At 43.6% G+C, this 17518-nt stretch overlaps 1 protein-coding gene across 3 annotated transcripts in view; it reads right to left on the reverse strand.

The window, feature by feature from the left end:
• LOC139370679 (prostate transmembrane protein, androgen induced 1) overlaps positions 1 to 17518 on the reverse strand; it is an 88915-nt gene that overhangs the window by 26501 nt on the left and 44896 nt on the right. Inside the window, exon 1 of one of the 3 annotated variants that reach the window (XM_071110302.1) lies at positions 5184 to 5222. The exons of the other annotated variants lie outside the window; for them this stretch is intronic. The gene's annotated coding sequence lies outside the window, so the exon portion shown is untranslated. Of the gene's footprint in view, positions 1 to 5183; positions 5223 to 17518 lie in introns of those variants that run through there. 3 annotated transcript variants of the gene reach the window in all.

The raw sequence follows: 17518 nt of genomic DNA on the forward strand, positions 1-17518 counted from the left end.
GTATTTATTTATTACCATGTACTTACCACATACCTTCAAGTCAATCATCCTGTCTCTGGTAATACAAAATACAAAATAAAAAATATCTGCAGATGTTGTTACTAGGTATTTACATGATAAGGTCCTCTATAACTTACCTTTGGCTAAAAGGGGACTGCTATATAATTCAATTGAGTTATTTTTCATTCACTAATGTAGTACTTCCTTGCTTGGCTCCTAGTAAGTATGTTTGGGTAGAGCTGTGATGATAAAGCAAAAAATTACCGACACCGACATTGCCCTCCTCCTACCGAAGCATTTGGCTTAGGTCAGTAATATTCCGTGATTTTGCTAAACAATGTTCCTGACAATTTTTTTGTTCTAAAACCATTATCTTTGGTCAACAGTAATAGCCTATGCATTATGTTGATTCCTGCTATGAAAGTATCCGCCTGTCCCCGTTTCACTGTGGGCTGCCTTCTCACGACTGTGCGCACGGAGGAGGGAGAGATGCATTCTGATAAACACAAGCATATGACCATTACTCAAAATGCAATTGCAAGAAAAATACTATTTTCTTGTTACATAGAGGAAGGAGAGTGTCACAGCTGTCTGAGTATATCATTTATTTCTCACCTCTCAATATTGAGTTCATGGCACCACTTTCCAACCGGAGTAGGCTACGTAGTATGATTTTGATGTGCCCGCAGAGCTGAGTGGAACATGCCATTTGCACTGAATAGGCCCACATCAAGTAGCTTAGGCCTGGCGCTGGAATGTTTTGTAGGACATTACATTTACTGATAAATTAATCAATTAGCATACATGGCTATCTAGCAACAAGAGCTTAGAATTAGTACATTTCTAAGTGTTTTGAGTTCCCACTTTCTCAGGTGGTAAATAGGCTAATATAGCCTATGCCAATAGGCCCATGCACAAAGTGGTCTGCAAATTAATCTCTGAAGAGCCCCAAAAAGAATTTGATCATTCTGGATCCTATTTTGACAGGTTGCACATCAACATATCAATGATGCATTCCCGGGATATGTTGAAATAGCTCACTTTTTATAACATAGCATACCATCTCAGTTGTCTTACTTGGAATAAAAATAAATCCTGCTGCATATATTTATTTTATTGATGGATTTACCTTTAGAGTAAAATAGTTACATTTATCTCTATTTAACTTTTTGTCCATTTCGCCAAGCTATATATTTGGGACCAATATTGTGAAAATTATTTTGAAACATACCCTTAGTATTCGTAACAACTCTTAAAAGTAGGCACATATGATATCCTACTCAATAGAAAAGCCAAACAGGAACTATTTTAAGTACCACATCATCGATGATATGCAAGACATCTCAAGTATTATGACAGGTATGATGTCATTGATGACAACTTATACTGTCATCAGACTGGCTGCTTCCAGTCTTATGTCATGTTTGAATATTATCACCATAGCGCACCACGTGTGCGTGTGTAGTAAAATGAGTAGAGTTATTGGTCAGCTCAGAGGCTCTATTGATTCCGAGACGACGGAGCTCTTTTCCCAGAAGAGTTCACAACAGTGTCGAGGTAGACAGAGCAATCTTTGTTTGGAGACAGGGCAGGACAACCTGACCTTCCCCTCCCCCCACGTGACCCTGGCAGACGGAGCACACAAACAGACCCAGAAGCAGACAGAGACATACAAATGCAGGACTCCGCGCGCACGCGCACACACACACTTTCTAACTCAGACATACTTTGTGTTCTTCCCACACTTCAACAGTCAGAGCGAGAGAGAGAAAGTTCACGGACAGCCCCACATAAAAAATCCAGCAGGGACTTTTGCCCCAAGCAACAACTCAAACCAAACACAGACAGTCTAACTGAACAGATAAGCAAAGCATAAGCTAACACAGTAGCTTCCTCTGTGAAACAGCCTAAGGTAATTTCCATGTAAAAGCACCAACATATGAAGTTCATAGGAGCATATCAAATTATGTGACAAAATAAAGCTGAGTCTATATTTTGGGGAAATGAAGGCATAGATACAAATGAATTAAATGGCTTTGATTTTTGTTCAAACAGATTGAAAAAGCTTCTTAGAAAACACCTACCAGAAAATAGGCATTACAATTCATCAAAACAACAATAATGTTGAAGTAAAGATCCCTGCCAGCTAATATCACCACTTATACTTTGTTTTGGAGAAATTATTTGCCTTCTGTAAATTTGCCTTGTAACTTGTAATTATGTTACCAAAAACCCACATACAGTGCCTTCAGAAAGTATTCATAACCCTGGATTTATTCCACACTTTGTTGTGTTACAGCTTGAATTCAACATGGATTAAATAGATTTTTTTCTCCATCACTCATCTACACACAATACCCCATAATTACAAAGTAAAAAAATAAATACAAATCTCTTTAACATAACTATTCACGAGTCAAAACACGTTAGAATCACCTTTGGCAATGATTACAGCTGTGAGTCTTTCTGGGTAAATCTAGAACAACTTTTCACATCTGGATTGTACAATATTTGTACATTATTATTAAGAAAATTCTTCAAGCTCTATCAAAGTTGTTTGTTCATTGCTGGACCACCATTTTCAAGTCTAACCATATATTTTCAAGCTGATTTAAGTAAAAACTGTAATTAGGCCACTCAGGAACATTCAACGTTGTCTTGGGTAAGCATCTCCAGTGTTTATTTGGCCTTGTGTTTTAGGCTATTGTCCTGCTGAAAGGCGAATTTGTCTCCCAGTGTCTGTTGAAAGCAGACTGAACCAGGTTTCCTCTAGGATTGTGCCTGTGCTTATCTCAATTCTGTTTCTTTTGATCTCACAAAAACTCCCTTGTCCTTGCCGATGGCAAGCATACCCATAACATGATGCAGCCACCACCATGCTTAAAAATATGAAGAGTGGTACTCAGTGATGTGTTGATTTTGCCCCAAACATAACACTTTGTATTCAGAACATGAAGTTAATTTCATTGCCACATTATTTGCAGTTTTACTTTAGTGCCTTATTGCAAACAGGATGCATGTTTTGGAATACTTTTTATTCTGTACAGGCCTCCTTTTCACTTTGTCATTTAGGTTAGTATTGTGGATAACTACAATGTTGGTGATCTATCCTCAGTTTTCTCCTATCACAGTCATTCATCTCTAACTGTTTTAAAGTCACCATTGGCCTCATCGTGAAGTCCCTGAGCGGTTTCCTTCCTCTCTGGCATCTAAGTTATGAAGGACGCCTGCATCTTTGTAGTGACTGGGTGTATTGATACACCATCCAAAGTGTAATTAATAACTTCACCACAAATTCAATGCCTGTTTTTGAATTTTTTTTTAGGTAGTCATTCAAAAATAATGTTAAGCACTATTTTTGCAAAGAGTGAGTCCATGCAACTTATGTGACTTGTTAAAACTGCAATATGTAACTTTTTTGGCAACCCAACCAAATTCACGTAGAAAGATGAGTTAAAGTTCTGTCCTTCTCATTCAAAGAAACTCTAAGATCTGCTCTGTGTGTGCTATTTCTATGCTTCTTGTTCTTAAGTTTCATTTTTGCGTCTTTTACTTTCAGTTTTGTACACCAGCTTTGTTATGGAAAATATATTTCACAATGGTTTAGATGGTACAATGATTCTCTACACTATACTTACTTGTTTTGCCACAAACTGAAATTAGGCAAACTATTTTTTTTATTTTATTTTTATTTTACCTTTATTTAACCAGGCAAGTCAGTTAAGAACAAATTCTTATTTTCAATGACGGCCTGGGAACAGTGGGTTAACTGCCTGTTCAGGGGCAGAACGACAGATTTGTACCTTGTCAGCTCGGGGGTCTGAACTCGCAACCTTCCGGTTACTAGTCCAACGTTCTAACCACTAGGCTACCCTGCCGCCTCAAATTTTAGCAATTAGAAAAAGGCGTAGTGCATCATTAAGCACATTTTTACTCCTGAACGCATTTAGGCTCGGGGTTGAATACTAATTGACTCCAATACTAATTTACTTCAATTTTAATTAATTTGTAAAAAAAAAAAATAATAATAATAATAATTCCACACTGGCCTATTGTGTGTAGGCCAGTGACATCTCAATTTAAACCCATTTTCAAATCAGGCTATAACACAACAAAATGTGGAAAAAGTCAAGGGGTGTGAATACTTTCTGAAGGCACTGTGTTAAAGATATTTTCTCATGTCTATCCCCATGAGGAGAGAGGGTAACAAAAGTTCACAGAAGTAACAAGTAATTAGTAAAACATTATTTAAGTGATTAAAACTCATAATTTTGTTACCAAATCCGTAACAGAATTACCAACAAATCTAACAGAATTACTGCAATTGAATTGGCTACAATGAGAAATCATAGTACCAGAGTTGGGTCACCTGCTACTGTCCTTCCTTCCTTCCTTCCTTCCTTCCTTCCTTCCTTCCTTCCTTCCTTCCTTCCTTCCTTCCTCAGGCATACTGTTATGTTCAGCTCATACCTCATTCTTTCTGCAGACATCTTTGAATCTTCATTTTGAGAAGATATTTAACAGTATTTAAGAGTTTTGGGAAAACATGGTCGCATAAACGGAGGGAGATTTTACTGTAATTCTGTTACCAAACTTAGCATCTGCACTGTTCTTCCAGTAAATGTGTTTTTGTGAAATATACTGTGTAATTTCTTCAAAGTAGTCATTGTGCATAGAGTTGCATAGTTTGTTAAACTTTGAAAACATTGTTTTTTGTTTTGTATAAGTGAAAAAGCTGAGTCTCAGTGTAATTCTGTTGTCATGGATTTGCCCCTAACCTATTCCATTCAAAACAACAAAGAGACCAAGCTATGCAGTGTGCTCATAACCCAGATACTGAAATGCTCTCGCAGGCTAGAGACTTGAAAATAGTTTGTTACAACATTCCAGAAGTCTTACCAGCGACTATTACACAACCATGTCTGACCTGCAGCAGCATTAAAGGAGTTTGCCGTCCTCACACAACAACAAAGGCTTTTATCACGCTAGTTATACACAGACAACCACACAATTGGCAAAGAAACCCAAATTCAAGATAGTCTAGAAAACGAGCTCAATGACTCATCGCATTGGACTTTTGACTTGGGGGAAAAAAAACTAATGCACGAAGAGAAAAAACAAACTCCTACAGATTTTACCCAATGATTAAAATCCAAGATAGTAACAATTAATGCACAACTCACCGCTACATTGAGTCTGTACGCAGTTATGGTGGTGGTGGGGACCCCCTGAGACCGGCTGCATCGTGTTACCCCTAATACCTCAACTTTGGCGAGAGCCCCAACCGGTGTGCTCACTGAGCAGAACGACACACCGCGGCCCGCAAAAGGTCTGCAGCCTTGTCCCCACTTTCTCACACGCATTACTCGACACACACACACAATGAGTGTCCCCTACTGCTCCGAACAATGGGGTGCAAAAAAAAAAAAAGATTTCCAAAGGGAGAGGAGAGGGAGAGGGGGAGTGGTGGCACAATCCAGAGAAAGACAGATGGGTCAGAGATGAAGAGAATAATGATGGGAGCGAGACAGAAAGAGGGAGAGAAAGACTAGACAGAATTACTATGGAAAAGCACATTCATAAATGTTTATAAATTTAAGTCAAACGTTTGGACACATCTACTCATTCAAGGATTTTCTTTATTTGTACTATTTTCTACAATTCCACAAATTAACTTAACAAGCCACACCTGTTAATCGAAATGCATTCCGGGTGACTACCTCATGAAGCTGGTTGAGAGAACGCCAAGAGCGTGCAAAGCTGTCATCGAGGCAAAGGGTGGCTACTTTGAAGAATTTCAAATATAAAACATATTTAGTTTTTTGGGTTACTACATGATGTGTTATTTCATAGTTTTGAAAATCGTCACTATTATTCTACAATGTAGAAAATAGTAAAAATAAAGAAAAACCCTTGAATGAGTAGGTGTGTCCAAATTTTTGACTGGTACTGTATATACACATGCCACATTTATTCACGGCCTAAAATACACAAACCGGAGGATAATACGAATGTATGTTATGAGAAATCATCGTTCCTCGGCCTCATTCCTCAATATTGACTTAAGGTAAATTCACACTCATAAAACCAAAACACACCCCAACCCTAAACCCGGCTCCCACAAACAAACAGTGTTGTTGCTAGGGTCTCTCTACTAAAGCATCAGGGTTAATATATGGCCAGTGACCTGAGCCAGCGACTATGCAAACCCACTGTCTGGAACGGCCCTGTCAGCTGGCGCACAGCCTTACTCTCTGACATGGTGCCCGGGGGCACGGACACACCAGCATGCACACACAGGGATGAGGCTCCACACAGATGGCAGGGCTAGCAGCAGAGAGACGTAGTGGGGCCAGTGTGTGCCAGGCAGGCAGAGACTGCGTAGCTGGGCACATCACTCTCTATTGCCATACAGGCCTCTTTTTTAGAACTGTTAACAACGATGACATAGTGATGAGGGTATACTACAAAATAATTGATTCCTCGACTCCTGACACATCGACTCCCGGTGCTGACTCCCATTTCTGAGTGTCAAGAGCGGAATCGACTCCTAAGATTCAGTATTTTTGGAACGGAGCTGTCCTTCCAAAAACACAATCAAACTTGCATCTTCCATTGTTAGCGAGGGACAGCGAGAGGGGGGGGGGGGGGTGCACAGTATGTCGGCACCAGGCAGACAGAGTCAGAAGCGTGCACTAGGCGTATCTATTTGCAATCAAAAGCTGTCTCACAATTTCTTGTTTCTTCTTTCAATGTCTTGTAACTTCAGTAAAGCAGTGCCTATAACCAATGAATAGGCTAGGATATTGAGATGAGCAAGATGCAACGCTATCACATAGTCACAACCTGTATCTGCTCATGTGCACAGGTTCGCTTCACACTGTTGACAGCGTAGCCAGGTACCAAAACAGTAGAGAAGTTGAGCCTTGCGCTTCAACACTCTTAGTTGTTGCGGAAATTGACCCACTATGCTGTATACTTTCTGCATCTACTTTATATCGCTGAGTGTACCTTTTAAATTACAGAACTTTTCCCTGGCCTTTATAGCTAGTTGTGCAATGGAGGCTATATACGCAGGTATATGCTGTATACCCACTTTTATTTCAGTGGGCATCGCATCTACTCACTTCTTAATCCCCTCTGATGCGTATAAAAAAAAACTGAAACCTGTGATTTACATTTTTTTTACTCCTTTTTCGCCCCAATTTCGTGGTATCCAATTGGTAGTTACAGTCTTGTCTCATCGCTGCAACTCCCGTACGGACTCGGGAGAGGCGAAGGTCGAGAGCCATGCGTCCTCCGAAACATAACCCAACCAAGTCGCACTGCTTCTTGACACAATGCCCGCTTAACCCGGAAGCCAGCCACACCAATGTGTTGGAGGAAACACCATATACTTGGCGACCGTGACAGTGTGCATGCGCCCGGCCCGTCACAGGAGTCGCTAGAGCGTGATGGGACAAGGACATCCCTGCCGGACAAACCCTCCTCTAACCCGGACGACGATGGGCCAATTGTGCGCCGCCCCATGGGTCTCCTGGTTTTCTACACAGGGCGTCTTTCCTTCACCAAGTGGGCCGTTTGAAAAATTTGAGTATACCCACTTCTCCAGGCACCCGTTTCTAGCCTATCGTCTAGTTCAAAAATAATATGTTTTGTAATAACTGTACCGTGATTTACATTTGGGGGTGGGGGGGGGGATTAATTAATGTTAAGGATCCCTATTTATTTAATTGTTTTAACAGTTAAACATTCACACCACTACCAGGGTCATGGTGTTATTGAGTACCATATATCATAAGGTAGGTCTACATCATATACTAGGCCTAACCTATATCATAGAAACAAATGAAAGCCGCTACATTGTCCACCAGCAACACTGTGTCGTGAGAAGTATTTTTTGTATTGCTATTAACAGCCTTTTTAATTATAGACATGAATCCACTTTATTCAAGTAGTCCATCTTCTATCTATCTTCTCTGGGTATTTTTAATAGAGGAGAGGAATGTTGTTCTGAGAAAAGCAAGCCTTCATGCTCCTGAAATGGCTTATCTTAAGGAATGCAAATGGAAATGTTCAAAAAGGGATAGTCGGGGGTTGAGGAGAAAATGGCCTCTGAGCGGTTGCTCCCAGACCGAACAGAGAAGTTTACCAAAGCTTTCCAACAAAGCTTCCAGAATAAATCCCTAGGAACAGATTGTGGAAAAAACTGCGCAATGAGGAGACCTTGCGGTTTCCCTTTTTCCGGACCACTGCAACAACAACTAAAGCCTGGGCTAAATTTAAACACACGCACACAAACAGATACACACTGTTTAACCGTTCAAGAGTTGCTCATAATTGGCCTCCCGGGTGGCGCAGTGGTTAAGGGCGCTGTACGCAGCGCCAGCTGTGCCATCAGAGTCCTGGGTTCGCGCCCAGGCTCTGTCGTAACCGGCCGCGACCGGGAGGTCCGTGGGGCGACGCACAATTGGCCTAGCGTCGCCCGGGTTAGGGAGGGCTTGGTCGGTAGGGGTGTCCTTGTCTCATCGCGCACCAGCGACTCCTGTGGCGGGCTGGGCGCAGTGTACGCTAGCCAAGGTGGCCAGGTGCACGGTGTTTCCTCCGGCGCATTGGTGCGGCTGGCTTCCGGGTTGGATGTGCGCTGTGTTAAAGAAGCAGCGGCTTGGTTGGTTGTGTATCGGAGGACGCATGACTTTCAACCTTCGTCTCCGTACGGGAGTTGTAGCGATGAGACAAGATAGTAGCTACTACAACAATTGGATACTACGAAATTGGGGAGAAAAAGGGGTAAAATTAAAAAAAAAATAAAATAAATAAATTTAAAAAAAAGAGTTGCTCATAATGCCAGCAGCATACCACCCTGCACCCCACTGCTGGCTTGCTTCTGAAGCTAAGCAGGGTTGGTCCTGGTCAGTCCCTGGATTGGAGAACAGATGCTTCTGGAAGTGGTGTTGGATGGCCAGGAGGAGGTATCCTTTCCCAACGGCCCAGGGCAATGATTGGGGACATTGCCCTGTGTAGGGTGCCGTCTTTTGGATGGGACGTTAATCAATCAAATTAATTTATAAAGCCCTTTTTTCATCAGCCGATGTCACAAAGTGCTATACCCTTATACCCAGCCTAAAACCCCAAACAGCAAGCAATGCAGATGTAGAAGCACGGTGGCTAGGAAAAACTCCCTACAAAGGCAGGAACCTAGGAAGAAACCTAGAGAAGAAACAGGCTCTGAGGGATGGCCAGTCCTCTTCTGGCTGTGTTGGGGGGAGATTATAACAGAACATGGCCAAGGTGTTCAAACGTTCATAGATAACCAGCAGGGTCAAATAATAACCATCACAATGGTTGTAGAGGGTGTACATGTTGTAGAAGGAGTACATGTCAGTTGGCTTTTCATAGCCGATCATTCAGAGTTAGAGACAGCAGGTGCGATATTACTTCCGGCGCCGACAGAGATGGCCGCCTCGCTTCGCGTTCCTAGGAAACTATGCAGTTTTTTGTTTTTTTACGTGTTATTTCTTACATTAGTACCCCAGGTCATCTTAGGTTTCATTACATACAGTCGAGAAGAACTACTGAATATAAGATCAGCATCAACTCACCATCAGTACGACCAAGAATATATGTTTTTCGCGACGCGGATCCTGTGTTCTGCCTTACAAACAGGACAACGGAGTGGATCCTATGCAGCGACCCAAAAAAACGACTCCGAAAGAGAGGGAAACGAGGCGGTCTTCTGGTCAGACTCCGGAGACGGGCACAGCGCGCACCACTCCCTAGCATTCTTCTTGCCAATGTCCAGTCTCTTGACAACAAGGTTGATGAAATCCGAGCAAGGGTAGCATTCCAGAGGGACATCAGAGACTGTAACGTTCTTTGCTTCACGGAAACGTGGCTTACTGGAGAGACGCTATCCGAAGCGGTGCAGCCAACAGGTTTCTCCACGCATCGCGCAGACAGGAAAAAACATCTTTCTGGTAAAAAGAGGGGCGGGGGCGTATGCCTTATGACTAACGTGACATGGTGCGATGAAAGAAACATACAGGAACTCAAATCCTTCTGTTCACCTGATTTAGAATTCCTCACAATCAAATGTAGACCGCATTATCTACCAAGAGAATTCTCTTCGATTATAATCACAGCCGTATATATCCCCCCACAAGCAGACACATCGATGGCTCTGAACGAACTTTATTTAACTCTCTGCAAACTGGAAACAATTTATCCGGAGGCTGCATTCATTGTAGCTGGGGATTTTAACAAGGCTAATCTGAAAACAAGACTCCCCAAATTTTATCAGCATATCGATTGCGCAACCAGGGGAGGAAAGACCTTGGACCATTGTTACTCTAACTTCCGCGACGCATATAAGGCCCTGCCCCGCCCCCCTTTCGGAAAAGCTGACCACGACTCCATTTTGTTGATCCCTGCCTACAGACAGAAACTAAAACAAGAGGCTCCCACGCTGAGGTCTGTCCAACGCTGGTCCGACCAAGCTGACTCCACACTCCAAGACTGCTTCCATCACGTGGACTGGGAGATGTTTCGTATTGCGTCAGATAACAACATTGACGAATACGCTGATTCGGTGTGCGAGTTCATTAGAACGTGCGTTGAAGATGTCGTTCCCATAGCAACGATTAAAACATTCCCTAACCAGAAACCGTGGATTGATGGCAGCATTCGTGTGAAACTGAAAGCGCGAACCACTGCTTTTAATCAGGGCAAGGTGTCTGGTAACATGACCGAATACAAACAGTGCAGCTATTCCCTCCGCAAGGCTATCAAACAAGCTAAGCGCCAGTACAGAGACAAAGTAGAATCTCAATTCAACGGCTCAGACACAAGAGGCATGTGGCAGGGTCTACAGTCAATCACGGACTACAGGAAGAAACCCAGCCCAGTCACGGACCAGGATGTCTTGCTCCCAGGCAGACTAAATAACTTTTTTGCCCGCTTTGAGGACAATACAGTGCCACTGACACGGCCTGCAACGAAAACATGCGGTCTCTCCTTCACTGCAGCCGAGGTGAGTAAGACATTTAAACGTGTTAACCCTCGCAAGGCTGCAGGCCCAGATGGCATCCCCAGCCGCGCCCTCAGAGCATGCGCAGACCAGCTGGCCGGTGTGTTTACGGACATATTCAATCAATCCCTATACCAGTCTGCTGTTCCCACATGCTTCAAGAGGGCCACCATTGTTCCTGTTCCCAAGAAAGCTAAGGTAACTGAGCTAAATGACTACCGCCCCGTAGCACTCACATCCGTCATCATGAAGTGCTTTGAGAGACTAGTCAAGGACCATATCACCTCCACCCTACCTGACACCCTAGACCCACTCCAATTTGCTTACCGCCCAAATAGGTCCACAGACGATGCAATCTCAACCACACTGCACACTGCCCTAACCCATCTGGACAAGAGGAATACCTATGTGAGAATGCTGTTCATCGACTACAGCTCGGCATTCAACACCATAGTACCCTCCAAGCTCGTCATCAAGCTCGAGACCCTGGGTCTCGACCCCGCCCTGTGCAACTGGGTACTGGACTTCCTGACGGGCCGCCCCCAGGTGGTGAGGGTAGGCAACAACATCTCCTCCCCGCTGATCCTCAACACTGGGGCCCCACAAGGTTGCGTTCTGAGCCCTCTCCTGTACTCCCTGTTCACCCACGACTGCGTGGCCACGCACGCCTCCAACTCAATCATCAAGTTTGCGGACGACACAACAGTGGTAGGCTTGATTACCAACAACGATGAGACGGCCTACAGGGAGGAGGTGAGGGCCCTCGGAGTGTGGTGTCAGGAAAACAACCTCACACTCAACGTCAACAAAACTAAGGAGATGATTGTGGACTTCAGGAAACAGCAGAGGGAACACCCCCCTATCCACATCGATGGAACAGTAGTGGAGAGGGTAGCAAGTTTTAAGTTCCTCGGCATACACATCACAGACAAACTGAATTGGTCCACTCACACAGACAGCATCGTGAAGAAGGCGCAGCAGCGCCTCTTCAACCTCAGGAGGCTGAAGAAATTCGGCTTGTCACCAAAAGCACTCACAAACTTCTACAGATGCACAATCGAGAGCATCCTGGCGGGCTGTATCACCGCCTGGTATGGCAACTGCACCGCCCTCAACCGTAAGGCTCTCCAGAGGGTAGTGAGGTCTGCACAACGCATCACCGGGGGCAAACTACCTGCCCTCCAGGACACCTACACCACCCGATGTCACAGGAAGGCCATAAAGATCATCAAGGACATCAACCACCCGAGCCACTGCCTGTTCACCCCGCTATCATCCAGAAGGCGAGGTCAGTACAGGTGCATCAAAGCTGGGACCGAGAGACTGAAAAACAGCTTCTATCTCAAGGCCATCAGACTGTTAAACAGCCACCACTAACACTGAGTGGCTGCTGCCAACACACTGACACTGACTCAACTCCAGCCACTTTAATAATGGGAATTGATGGGAAATGATGTAAATATATCACTAGCCACTTTAAACAATGCTACCTTATATAAATGTTACTTACCCTACATTATTCATCTCATATGCATACGTATATACTGTACTCTATATCATCGACGGTATCCTTATGTAATACATGTATCACTAGCCACTTTATACTATACCACTTTGTTTACATACTCATCTCATTTGTACATACTGTACCCGATACCATCTACTGTATCTTGCCTACGCTGCTCTGTACCATCACTCATTCATATATCCTTATGTACATATTCTTTATCCCCTTACACTGTGTACAAGACAGTAGTTTTGGAATTGTTAGTTAGATTACTTGTTATTACTGCATTGTCGGAACTAGAAGCACAAGCATTTCGCTACACTCGCATTAACATCTGCTAACCATGTGTATGTGACAAATAAAATTTGATTTGATTTGTCCTGACTCTCTGTGGTCACTAAATATCCCATGGCACTTATTGTAAGAGTAGGGGTGTTAATCCTAGTGTCCTGGCTAAATTCCCAATCTGTCCCTCATACCATCATGGTCACCTAGTCATCACCAAGTCATCCCCAGTTCACAATTGGCTCATTCATCCCCGCTCCTCTCCCTTGTAACTATTCCCCAGGTCATTGATGTAAATGAGAATGTGTTCTCAGTCAACTTACCTGGTAAAACAAGGGTTAAATAAAAAAAATAATAAATAAATAATCATCATTCCCCAAAACTAGGCCTGTGTGCGCACACACACGCCAGCTGACACGGAGGATGTTCAGGGGAGGGTTCTCTTTTGTGCGATTTTTAACACCAAAAAAAAAAAGATTTTTTTGTCACGTGCTTTCTCAACAACACGTGTAGACAAATAGTGAAATGCTGACTTACGGGCCCTTCCCAACAATGCAGAGAGAAATAATAGAAAAGTAATAAAAGTAATGATAAATACACAATGAGTAACAATAACTTGGTTATATTTACAGGGTACCAGGTAATTGAGGTAGATATGTACATGACTAGGAATAAAGTAACAGATAAACAGTAGCAGCAGCATATGTGATGAGTTAAAAAGGTTTGTGCAAAAAGGGTCGCTGATTTTGTTTGTGTGTGTGTGTGTGTTCGAGCTAGAGAGCAACAGCACCCCAGCCACTTGCTCTCTCTCTCTAGACAATACAGCTTGTGGAGATACTCACTCGCCCCCAAATGGGGAAGGTGAGGGGGGTCAAGGGAGTCCCCTGTCACAGAAGGAAGACAACCCTGCACCCCCCCCCCACCCACCTCTGTTCCCTCCCTTGCTCAGTGTCAGGCCGGGGCATTCGCGGTCACTGCTGAGCCAGACAGCTCTAAGCACGCAGACAGACAGCGGGACGAGGGGGGGGGGGGGGGGGGGTTGGGGGAAGGGTTAGCACTCCACTCTCTCATCTGTCTCTCCCTCCCTGTCACTGACTCGACACACTGTTAGTCTAGGGAATTTGGGAGTGGCCAGATAGCGGGGTGTGGGGAGGATGTGTGTGTAAGGAAAGGGGGATATATCAGTCTGTAAAATGGTCTGCTCACATGGGCAAGCAGGATGGGTGTGCGCTTGTGTGTGTGTGTGTCGGCGGCGGGTTGTAGGTCAGAGGTGCACAACATTTGCTTGCCAATTTCCATTAAAAAGGCTGGGTTGGAGGGGGTGCAATGCTCGGAGCAAACAGGGCAGGCCTGCATTGCGCAGTCACTGAGAAGGGCAGAGCAGGGAGAGACCGAGACAGTGGGGAGCAATAGTCAGACAGAAAGGGGGGGAGGACAAAGCAACCCCTTTTCATTGACTTTGGAGCCACGGTCATACAGCCACAACCAACAAGTGTGGGAACTTTAGATCGGGACACTCACACTATTGATACGGGTGGGGGGAAAAAGAGGAGGGAAGGGGGAGCTAAGTGAATTGTTAGCTTTACCTTATATGTTAAAATGATAGCACTAGATGCTAATGCTAAGCGGAGAAGGCTCAGCCTAAACGCTAGGAACTTTTAGTTAAACATAGTTTGATAGCAATGGGTGGTGAAGAACAGGAGGTGAGTAAGCGAGTTATTCGCTTTTGCTAACATGGTGTAGCCATTAGCACTGATGCTAATACTAAGTGAAGTCTGTTCAGTGACAATTCTGAGACGGGTTTTATTTTATTTAGCAGAGCAAATTTAACCACAAGCAAACCATGTACCACCCACCCAGTTTAGAACTGGAGCTTTGGTGAAGTTCAAGGGTGTTTGTGTGTTCACACATGTCTGGTGGGTTAATGGGTGGGAGTGAGAGAGAGAGGGTGAGGAGAAGGCCCAAAGTAATGGGAAACCTTCCTGGAGTCTTTGTTTGAACAAGTCTTGGGGGAAGCAACTGTTCAATAAACAAAGCCGACTGTGCTTTAATCAAAATCAAGTTATAGTAATTATTTCAACCCAAACAACAGGGGCACACATGGAAGAGTCAAGGTAGATTTGATAGAATGAACGGCGAGTCCGGACAAGAGCTGTCGGAAAACAGGTCTAGTGGAAATATGGTTGTCATCTAGTCGGGAGGAAATCTAGACAAACAAAACCGGAATTGTTGCTCTTTAAAATCTCCACCTCTCTATATGTTGAGCTCTCAGGCGTAGCTTAACATCTCAGAGCAAGTTTCAATTGCTGCTCTGCGTGTCTCTAAAGCATTTCCAGACACAACAGCAGATGCTCGGGATGCTGCTCCCCACCACAGAGATACACACAGTTTTGTAGAGATGCTGCATATGAGACTCCTAGGCCAGGTTATGAGACATTCACAAATATATGTGCACATATGGGAATGCACAAACACACACTAAGTGGACATAACACACACAAACATTATAAGAGAGATACACAGGCAGACTTGACAACATTATATGTACAGTGCTATTTTAATTGTACCTTTATTTCACCAGTTTGTGCCATGAAGGGATGTAAAATGTATTTCAGACCAAAACACTTTAACAAGAGCAGCATTGCAAAAGAGAGAAAAAAACGAAAGTAACTGTAGTAAAGCACCAGGAAGGGACTCGAGGCATCATGCCATTAGTGTGTGTGGAGGACACTTGGATATTGAGATGCAGGGGTTGTACACTGAGCCTCATGCAACTCTGCCAAAGTACACCAGGCAACACAGAGTCCCAGCCCAATGTAGGACAATGAATTACCTCGAGAAGCAAATGAATTGCAGAAAGCAACTGTGCTCCAAACAGTGCAATGTAGTCCACTGTAAAGACATAAAACTCTGAACTGATCTTACATCAGGGATGAAGGAAATTAATAATCTCACTGGAATGATGGTCAACTGGGCACACATTTGGTGACTAGTTAGATTGCTGACTGGGAGGTACACCTTGGAAAAATAAAAATAAATAAAAAAGCAGAATAAGCACAGCCAATGTTTGTCCCAGTGCACAGCTTGTGATAACCCACGTTCGATCTGCGACAGCGGCCGATGATGCTTGTCTAGAAGACTGGTGTGAATCTGGCAGACTTCGAATACGTGCCATTTTGGGGGGGGGGGGGGGTCTCATGGTATCCAGGTCAAGGTGCCAGGGGCCAAAAAACTAGAACCACGCCATCTTTACCATCTCCACCAAGCCTGTGCCCCATTGAACTATGTTGAAATATTAAATATGACAGACATGAAATATGTTGCATGTCTGTCTGGGATTGACCACCACTCCCTGAACGTGTGTGTTGAGTCGCTCAATGTCATTTCAGCAAGCCATGACACCCACCATCTCAGATTGTTCCAAAATTATTTTGTTTAAATTAAAATGTACCTTCAAGAAAATTAAGCTAATTGATTGCACCCAAATTGGTCATTTAAATTTATAGGATTCAGATAATATTCAATAAATATAGTAACCTACATCCGATTTGAAACAAACTTATTTCTACCAATGAGTAATTCATGAGGAATCCCCAAAAATTGGCAAAAGTCAACCACGGACCCCCACACCAATTGACCCCAACAACCATTATGCAGTATCAGTTCTCTATTTGAGTAGTATGAGGCTTGGAATATTTGTTCTCCATACTATGTAATGTATTCCCTGTGAATCTGGTGATGTTTTTCACCCCCCGTGTTCAGAGAAATGTGTAATATAAGTTGGTTGCATTATTTACAGTACAATGGTGTAAAAGTACCACGTTTTGACCACTAGATGCCGCTGTTCCTTCTATGTCACCACTCTTTTATCCAGTTTGCTGGTCTCGTGTTCATTAAATATACTGATATACTGAACAAAAATATAAATGCGACATGCAACAATTTAAAATATGTTACTGAGTTACAGTTCATATAAATAAATAAATTAGGCCCTAATCTATGGATTTCACATGACTGACTGTTGGTCACAGATACCTTAAAAAAAAGGTAGAGGTGTGGATCAGAAAACCAGTCAGTATCTGGTTTGACCACCATTTGCCTCATGCAGTGCAACATCTCCTTTACATAATGTTAATCAGGCTGTTGATTGTGGCCTGTGGAATGTTGTCCCACTCGTCTTCAATGGCTATGCCATGTTGCTGGATATTGGCGGGAACTAGATCACGCTGTTGTAGACAGTGGGATCCAGAGCATCCCACTAGTGCTCAATCTGGTGAGTATGCAGGCCATGGAAGAACTGGGCCATTTTCAGAATTGTGTACAGATCCTTGCATTATTATGCTGAAACATGAGGTGATGGTGGCGGATGAACGGCACGACAATGGGCATCAGCATCTCGTCACAGTATCACTGTGCATTCAAATTGCCATCGATAAAATGCAATTGTATTCATTGTCAATGGCTTATGCCTACTCATATCGTAACCCCACCGCCACCAAGGGACACTGTTCACAACATTGCCATGAGCTCGCCCACACAATACCATACACGTGGTCTGCGGTTGTGAGGCCGGTTGGACGTATTGCCAAACCGACGTTGGAGGTGGGTTATGGTAGAGAAATTAACATTTCATTCTCTGGCAACAGCTATGGTGGACATTACTGCAGTCACGCTCACTCAAAACTTGAGATCTGTGGCAT

The sequence above is a fragment of the Oncorhynchus clarkii genome, chromosome 17, assembly GCF_045791955.1.
Source record: "Oncorhynchus clarkii lewisi isolate Uvic-CL-2024 chromosome 17, UVic_Ocla_1.0, whole genome shotgun sequence".
Lineage (NCBI taxonomy): Eukaryota > Metazoa > Chordata > Actinopteri > Salmoniformes > Salmonidae > Oncorhynchus > Oncorhynchus clarkii.